This window comes from Schistocerca serialis, chromosome 3 (assembly GCF_023864345.2).
Source record: "Schistocerca serialis cubense isolate TAMUIC-IGC-003099 chromosome 3, iqSchSeri2.2, whole genome shotgun sequence".
Taxonomy (NCBI): domain Eukaryota; kingdom Metazoa; phylum Arthropoda; class Insecta; order Orthoptera; family Acrididae; genus Schistocerca; species Schistocerca serialis.
The window spans coordinates 621,910,204-621,919,296 of record NC_064640.1 but is presented as its reverse complement, the minus strand read 5'-3'; positions in this window follow the sequence as shown (position 1 = coordinate 621,919,296).

Below are 9,093 nucleotides of genomic sequence, written 5' to 3'. Positions count from 1 at the left end.
GGACCCGCGCGACCGCTACGGTCGCAGGTTCGAATCCTGCCTCGGGCATGAATGTGTGTGATGTCCTTAGGTTAGTTAGGTTTAAGTAGTTCTAAGTTCTAGGGGACTGATGACCTCATAAGTTAAGTCCCATAGTGCTCAGAGCCATCTTCTAAGCAAGAGCATTCGGGGATTTAAATTTTTCCTCGTATCTCCTCCATGACGCTCTTGTTAAAGCGTTCCATGTCTTCCTGTGTGTATGTCGGCAACTCGTCCGCTCCATATTCTTGCAGAACTTCTGTATTGAACTTTAAGTTTACTACTTGTGCTAACGAGTGTCCATTAAATGTAGTTATTCCATCAGTTTTAAAATCGGAAAATGGCTGTTCAGTTGCTAGGTGGACAACATCCATCTCGCCACACTTAGATACAATATAACTATCCTTCTTAGGCCAATCCAAATGAGAATAGAGCTTAATAAATACATTTTTCGTGTATCCCTTAATATAGTAAACGTTCTCGATTCCACTGATTTCGGCTAGTAACAACACGTGACCAGTTTCCATGACTGTTTACTGTAAATGCCAATATTTTGTATTCCCCCTTCGTAGCCAAATTTTTCCATACAGAATGTTTAAATCTGTATGTAAACCTGGCCTGCACATCGACAATAGTTTCTTCCTTTCCCAAATGCAGCTTATATTCTTCCTTTATGACAGTTGTCTTCTCCACATACTCCAGTTTCCTTTCCTTTGCTTCGGGGTCCTTCATTTCCAGTTTTCGTTTCCGTACACTTAATACATTAACTGCACTTGAAGGAGCAATTTCTTTAATGGGGAATGGTTTAAGTCTGTTTGATGCATTGGTCCTTTCTCTTAAGACTTGGGGTATAACATTATCTGTAGGAACCAGTCCCGACCAGTCCCAATTCGGCGATATCTATATCGGACGGTACTGTGGAGAACAGAGTTCTGGACTGAAAAAAAATAAGTTTCTCCTGCTTTAACAAAACACTTCTGTGTACTACTAATATTGACTTTGTTGGAGTCTGTATTACGAATCTCTGCGTAGTTTACAGGCAGATAAGTAAAACTGTATGCAGACAGAGCGTAACTTATGAGCTTTTCTCGGTCTTGAGAATCCGTCAGACTTACTTGCACACCACTCAATTTTCGGGTGTTCTTATTACCCCAACAGACAAATTGCAGAACGTTGTCAAACACCACGCAGCAACTGCTCTGTAAATTATTAGTTAGCCGACACCACATAGACGCAACTGGCACAGAGTAAAGTGGAGAACATTGTAAATACTGCTTGTTAGTGTCTAATACACTTAAACAGCTTTGCACTGGGTCGAACATACGATCCATTCTGTAGTTGTATGTAGTAGCCTCCAGCCTGTTAATGCCATGCTCCTGAGCCACAGAAGACGTAAAAGTTTCCCGTAGTCGCGTGTCTGGACACTACAAAGTCTATAATATAGTTACCGATAACTTTTTTACTCCTGGACTTGTGATTGACATATAAATTTGTTATATACCTTTACTCTACAATTGGAGCTAATCCACGTTAAACAGTCTATTCCAGCTGTCTTATCGTTGTCCACAATCACATTACTGCTTTTCTGATGGTCTCCTTCCATGCAGAAGTCGTGGGTCGATATTAGGTAGTCGCACATCTCCATTTTATTAAAAATTCCGGCAAAGTCTTGCGTTATGTCTAAATCCAAAAGGTAATAATCGTCTACAAGTAGCTGCTGCAATATTCCAGGCAACTCTTCCATTAGAACATCCAATTTAACGTCTGATAATTCCACTTTATATGGTATAGCCACAGGATTTTTATATTTCTTCGAAATGGTTTCCAGTGCTTCTTTGCCGATTTTGTCCAATATTCCTCTTGCTGTCACACTGTCGCTTCCATGTAGGAGAAATGGTAGCTTCGCCGTGACACCATGTCTTGCAGTGACGAACTTGGGGAATTTACTACGTACGTAATAGTTAAATGAGCCAGACATTTCCTTCTTTAAGATTACAGATCGTCCCTTCTCTAACTGCTCCTGACAGTCCCCTTGATCACAGATTTTAACTACCATAATGTTATCGCAAAACGGTTCTGCAATAGGAGTAAGCGCATTTAAATTCTTCTTGCTAAGGAGCGTACCAGTAACCATGTAATTTATGTTGCCAATGTCAGAAACAAGATTGTCCAAGTTCTCCAGTAGTAATCATAAACTAAAGCGTTCGTCGGTTGGTCTCGTCCTCCTCCCTAATAGTTGAGGTATGTTAAGCACTTTGGACGAATCCATGTTGATACTTTCAACAACGACAGAACACTGATCGGTTGCGGCTCTCATGTAACCGTGGGAGGGAGGGTCACTGCACCCCCCCCCTCCCCCCGTGAGTACATCGACGCGCTTTTGGACGGTATAGTGAGAGCAAATATCCATGCAGTAGAGTCTGGGGCTGTACCTGAATTCGGTTTCGGACGGGGTGGTACAGCCCAGTATTCGCACAGTAGGGTATAGCACTGTTGCCGGACACAGTATCGGAGGGATGGTGCAGCGCAATAGCTGAACGGACTAGTGTATCGTAGTATCCGAGCGTGATAGCGGTGTTGTGCGGTGCGGGATAGGGTCGTTCTAGGGGGAGGGGAGGGAGTTGAAACTAGGTAGTTGAAAGCGTAGCGAACTCCTTTTCTTACCTATATGAATGGACGCGGATCTGCTTCGGACTGTAGTATCTGCATCTAGTTATCTAGTTTCGAGACGTACCACATTGCGCGCATTTCCGCCGAATGGTCAAAACACGGTCCTGTCGCGCTAACTCAGGTCGTTCTGTTTCTACGGGGGTTGCAGAAGGTGGTGGATATGTCTTTCTCCGACTTCTTCTCAGTTTTGGCGTAAATTGGAACGATCACATGCGGAAAGCTGTAGAAATGGGAGCAGTTGCAAGATGTGTAGGGGGTGACTAAACCCACGTTGGAATTTTACTGTAGCAGCTAGGTTCGGGAAAGGATACAAGTTTAGAGATATGGGAGTGCCAGAAATATGAAGAGTAGTGGTTGTAATCATTAAAGGAATTTTCAATAGGATCCAACGCAGGTATGTGCTTGAATGGAAACACCTGATTCGAAAACATGGACATCATTTCTAGTTGATAGCGTAGCACTAGAGATCTGAGAAGCTGGTGTACATACGTGAATGCCATCCTGAGACCGATAGTGCAACCATACGGGCAGTATATTGGCGAGGGATTCGTCTTCATGGACGACAATTCGCGCTCCCATCGTGCAAAATTTGTGAATGCTTCCTTCAGGATAACGAGATCGCTCGACTAGAGTGGCCAACATGTTGTCCAGACATGAACCCTATCCAACATGCCTGGGATAAAATGAAAAGGGCTGTTTATGGACGACGTGGCCCACCAACCACTCTGAGGGATCTACGCCGAATTGCCATTGAAGAATGGGACAATCTGGACCAACAGTGCGTTGATGAACTTATGGATAGTACGCCTCGACGAATACAGGCATGTATCAATTCAAGAGGACGTGCTGCTGGGTATTAGAGGTACCAATGTGTACAGAAATCAGGACTACCACCTATGAAGGTCTCGCTGTATGATGGTACAACATGCAATGTGTGGCTTTCATGAGCAGTAAAAAATACGGATATGATGTTCATGTTGAGCTCTATTCCAATTTTCTGTGCATGTTCCGGGACTCTCGGAACCGAGATGGTGCAAAACTTTTTTTTAATGTGTGTCTATTCAGTCACTGACCACGTGCCCCTCCATATCCGCATCTATATACACTTTTTGTCCGAACAGCCCTCGGAAGGCCCAGCAATACTGACGGGCTGAACCGGCTGCCATTTCATTCTCAACTGATAGGCATCAGAAGATGCAGATATGGAGGAACGTGTTTTCAGTTCTCTGCTGTTCCGGCCATTGTCAGTTTTCATATGGGAAACGTTGCTATCAAAATTCTTGAAATTTTCTTGATCAATTAACATTAAATTTTACACGAAACGCCAATAAACATGGACACAGATTTTTTTTTTTTTAAAACGAGAATGTATAGTTTTTTTGGTAAAGCACACGGTAAGAAAGAAGATGCTGTGTTGTGCTGTGAAAGTGTGAGGTTTCGTTTTCTTTCTCATAGTTTTAGCTATGAAAGCAGGACATGTAAACGATTATACAAATTGTTTCTAGCGTATATATTGCTGCTCAATATGTATAATTTTTTTTAAAAAAATGTATACATTACAATACGCTGTTTTGTTTTCTTCTCCCCACCATCAGTTTCACAGAAAACAGGGGAGCAGAATTTATGACATATCGGTTTATGATTAGAACACTACTAAGGAATGGGAATAGTCGGAAACTTCGTAACCACACTCATTCACAGACTAATGCTATGCAAAATACTGTCAGTGAAGCTACTCTCCTTACAGGTTTTGCAGCTTGTATACCAATGATTCGAAGCGATTTACCCATTCATTTTAAGCTACTTCAATTTCCAGTCAAGGCGCAAGGGCAGAGAGAGAGGAGAAGAGGAAATGGACAGAGAGAGAGGAGGAGGAGATGGAGAGAGATGGGTGTGAGGAGGAGATGGAGAGACTGAGAGAGTGAGTGAAAGAGAGAGAGAGAGAGAGAGAGAGAGAGAGAGAGAGAGAGGGCGAAGGAGGTGCTGTACAGAGAGAGGGGGAGCGGAGGAGGAGATGGACAGAGAAATGGGAAATGATTTTAAGGTGATTATCCAATTGCCATACATATTTAGCAATTGTGAAACATTGCTGGTTTTTTAAAATAAAGCTCTACGACAGTACAGCTGCTGCTTTTGCCTCCACAGTGGAGGCTGCTCATTGTCTGCCCATTGTGGGTGCAACTGGTGGGAAAACCCTTGGTGTTGACAGTAAACGTGCAGGGTCCATGTGTTGCGATTATTACTGCCAGTGTCTAGATTGACAAGCAACTGAGCGTTGAGACCGAGACTGGAGTGCTGAGACTGTAATGGGTCCAGTTTGGTAGGTGCTACGCGTACAGTTTCTGGCAAAACAAATGAAGAGTCAGAGGTTGCCAGAAGTAAAGAAAGTCGGGTGGGCATCTCTGGTTGATAGATTTTATTCTGCATGTGCTGAAAAATGATATTAAAATGTATTCTGTGGGTGCCTCCACTAAACTCTTTATCATATATAATTTGAAGTACGGACAAGTTGTTCTGCTTTACCATTTGATTATGGTTGGAAGAGCGGAAGGTTAAATCTTTCTCTTCTGTATCGATAAAACTTTTAAACAACACTGATGTGAAGTTGTTGTTATACAGCCCTCTGGGCACTACTAGAAATCGCGTGTGTGAGCGCGTCCGCCAGACTACGAAACGGTTGCACGGCCACTCGGCTCGTATTTCACATTGCCAGGATGAGAGAAACTGGAAGGTGGCACTTTACCTGTGTGGCAGACGGCAGAAATCGCCAAGTGTCTGATTAGTGTGATTATCCGACAGACATGCCTTCAAAACACAGTTACACAGAGAATCCGACGATGATCCAGGCAGAGTATAATGGCAGCACTCATTTGCAAATTAGTTTGTCCATAATTAGAGTGTATAAGGCAACCTGGGGCAGCGTGCAAATGCACAGTAATCACTCGTGTGTTCAGTCGTTAATCCGTAAGCAGAGTCCAGGTCACAGCGATATCAGCGACGCTGTGCGTAACTTGATGCAGAAGGACCTCTGTGAGGATCAAACATGAAGTGCCCGTAACTGATTCTTGCCAGCCTTACACACAGTCTTTGACGAACGGGACCTCCCAGGTCACATGATGCTGCCAACATGCCTTGGATACCATGTGCAGACTGGCAGCGACATCTTGGCTACATTCTGATAGCGTGGGATCTAGCACCAAGTTGGGGTGCCCTCCACGTTTTCGTCAGAAACTTCTGTAATCAATCCTTTGTTTACATCTGATGACTGTGTACCTGCCTCGGTTGTCTCTTGGCTGTTGTTGTCGTCTGCCTTTGGAACTAGCTCCATATTTACATTACTAGCCATTAAAATTGCTACACCACGAAGATCACGTGCTACAGACGCGAAATTTAACCGACAGGAAGAAGATGCTGTGATATGCAAATGATTAGCTTTTCAGAGCATTCACACAAGGTTTGCGCCGGTGGCGACACCTACGACGTGCTGACACGAGGAAAGTTTACAACCGATTTCTCATACACAAACAGCAGTTGACCGGCGTTGCCAGGTGAAACGTTGTTGTGATGCCTCGAGTAAGGATGAGAAATGCGTACCATCACCTTTCCGACTTTGATAAAGGTCGGATGTAGCCTATCGCGATTGTGGTTTATCGTATCGCGACATTGCTGCTCGCGTTGGTCGAGATCCAATGACTGTTAGCAGAATATGGAATCGGTGGGTTCAGGAGGGTAATACGGAACGCCGTGCTGGATCCCAACTGCCGCGTATCACTAGCAGTCGAGATGACAGGCATCTTATCCGCATGGCTGTAACGGATGGTGCAGGTACGTCTCGATCCCTGAGTCAACAGCTGGGGAAGTTTGCAACACAACAACCATCTGCACGAATAGTTCGACGTCGTTTGCAGCAGCATGGACTATCAGCTCGGAGACCATGGCTGCAGTTACCCTTGACGCTGCATCACAGACAGGAGCGCCTGTGATGGTGTACTCAACGACGAATCTGGGTGCACGAATGGCAAAACGTCATTTCTTCGGATGAATCCACGTTCTGTTTACAGCATCATGATGGTCGCATCCGTGTTTGGCGACATCGCGGTGAACGTACATTGGAAGCGTGTATTCGTCATCGATATACTGGCGTATCACCCGGCGTGATGGTATGGGGTGCCATTGGTTACACGTCTCGGTCACCTCTTGTTCGCATTGAGGGCACTTTGAACAGTGGACGTTACATTTCAGATGTGTTACGACCTGTGGCTCTACCGTTCATTCGACCCCTGCGAAACCCTACATTTCTGCAGGATAATGCACGACCGCATGTTGCAGGTCCTGTACAGGCCTTTCTGGATACAGAAATTGTTCGACTGCTGCCCTGGCTAGCACATTCTCCAGATCTCTCACCAACTGAAAACGTCTGGTCAATGGTGGCCGAGCAACTGGCTCGTCACAATACGCCAGTCACTATTCTTGATGAACTGTGGTATCGTGTTGAAGCTGCATGGCCGGTTGTACCTGTAAACGTCATCCAAGCTCTGTTTGACTCAATGGCCAGGCGTATCAAGGCCGTTATTACGGCCAGAGGTGGTTGTTCCGGGTACTGATTTCTCAGGATCTATGTACCCAAATTGCGTGAAAATGTAATAACATGTCAGTTCTAGTATAATATATTTGTTCAATGAATATCCGTTTATCATCTGCATTTCTTCTTTGTGTAGCAATTTTAATGGCCAGTAGTGTATATTCTGACCCAGTTACAAGTTCCCCATTCAACTGTTGCATGTGGACAGTAATGCCCACACCTTGCCTAAGAACCAGAAACTGCTGGTGTCTGAGCCAGAATGTGTGTGGATGTTACAGTGTTCCAGAGGACCCCTCTTGTGGAGGTGAGGCTGGGATTGGTTGTGGGTCAGTTGTGTGTGCTGTCAGGTGTTGGACAGGTGTTGGTTCCACTGGTACTTGAATAATGCTATTCACGCTGCCTGTGGTGCTATGTGGAGCTGCTGGAAGGGCAGGTGGTGATGGTGCCTGGTAATGTCCAGGTGGAAATGACCGACCCCTTCTGGTGCACAAGTGAGGGGGGGGGGGCGGGTGGGCCCCAGATTGCTTCACGGGGCTGCAACCGTTTGGAATGGTACACCATCTCGCTGCCTTCTCTAGACACGACATATAATTTTCGCAAGAGTGCAATTGTGATGATGTTTGCATGTGCAGGCCTACACCAGGAAGCCGCTTTGGTAGCCTGGGGATGTGGAACACATCCATGCAGCCTTGGAGACGACGATAATAAGTGCAGGAGGGTGTGAGGTTGATGGCTACAGAACACTTCAGTAGAGCTGTGACACTTGACAGCCATCGTCCTGCAAGTGCTAAGAAATACATTAGATCTGCTGCATTAATGTCTCTCCCATGGCCTTTGACAATGCTGTTTGAACGTGAACACCATTTTTCCTGCCTCACCGTTGGGTAACAGGATGCTACTGTGATGTGCGACACGCCATGATGGGAGCAAATTCAGCGAATACTTAGGATGCAAATTACAGGCTGTGGTTTCAGGGTACGCCTTCTACTGTTAATATTTTAGTCAGCGCTTGGAGAGTGACTTCTGTGGTTGTGGACCCTTTATTAACTAAATATGTGGGTCTATTTAAACAATGGTGCTCTAATCTTTGTCTGTGAGAGGATGGGAACGGTGGATTGGCCTAAGGAGAAAGGACTCGAGATATCTACTTTGAAGGACACGTAATTGCTAGTCAAGATAGCAGTGGAACTCCTCAAGACCGCGAAGATATCAATTTGGGTACAAAAACTACTGAGGGATGTTCCTCCAGTGACCCAGTTTGAGAAAGTAACAGATACAGAACCAGAAAGTCTCGAAAGGAGACTGGATGATACTTAACTAGAGGGTTCCAGGATTGAGTGACCATGTGGAGGAAACAGCCTGAGGAATGCTGAGTGAAGGCATTTGTAGTGACCTCAGCTTACCTCCTTACTCGGATGTGAGGGGACTGGTAGATAGCTGCTTGCAGATAAATGAACTGCTGGTTGACTGTGATGCCAATTCCCACAACCTGGTGTGAGGAAGCAGTGACACCAATAGCAGAGGTGAGTGGAGAGCAATTTAGAGATCTTGAATGGGACTAAGGAACCTACCTTCAGGAGCAGGAGAAGGTAAGAAGTAACCAACATAACTTTTGAGTAGTTATGTCCAACAATGGTATGTGGCGATGTAGATATCCTTATCTGACCACATGTATGTCAAGTTTGGCGTTGAAACGAGTGTTAAACAGACCATTTCCTATAGGAATCCTAGGAAAACAGACTGGAACGCATTTAGAAAAGCCAAACTCACGCTTATCTGAAGTGAGAACTTCGATAAGAAATGAAGCACATTTACAGGACATG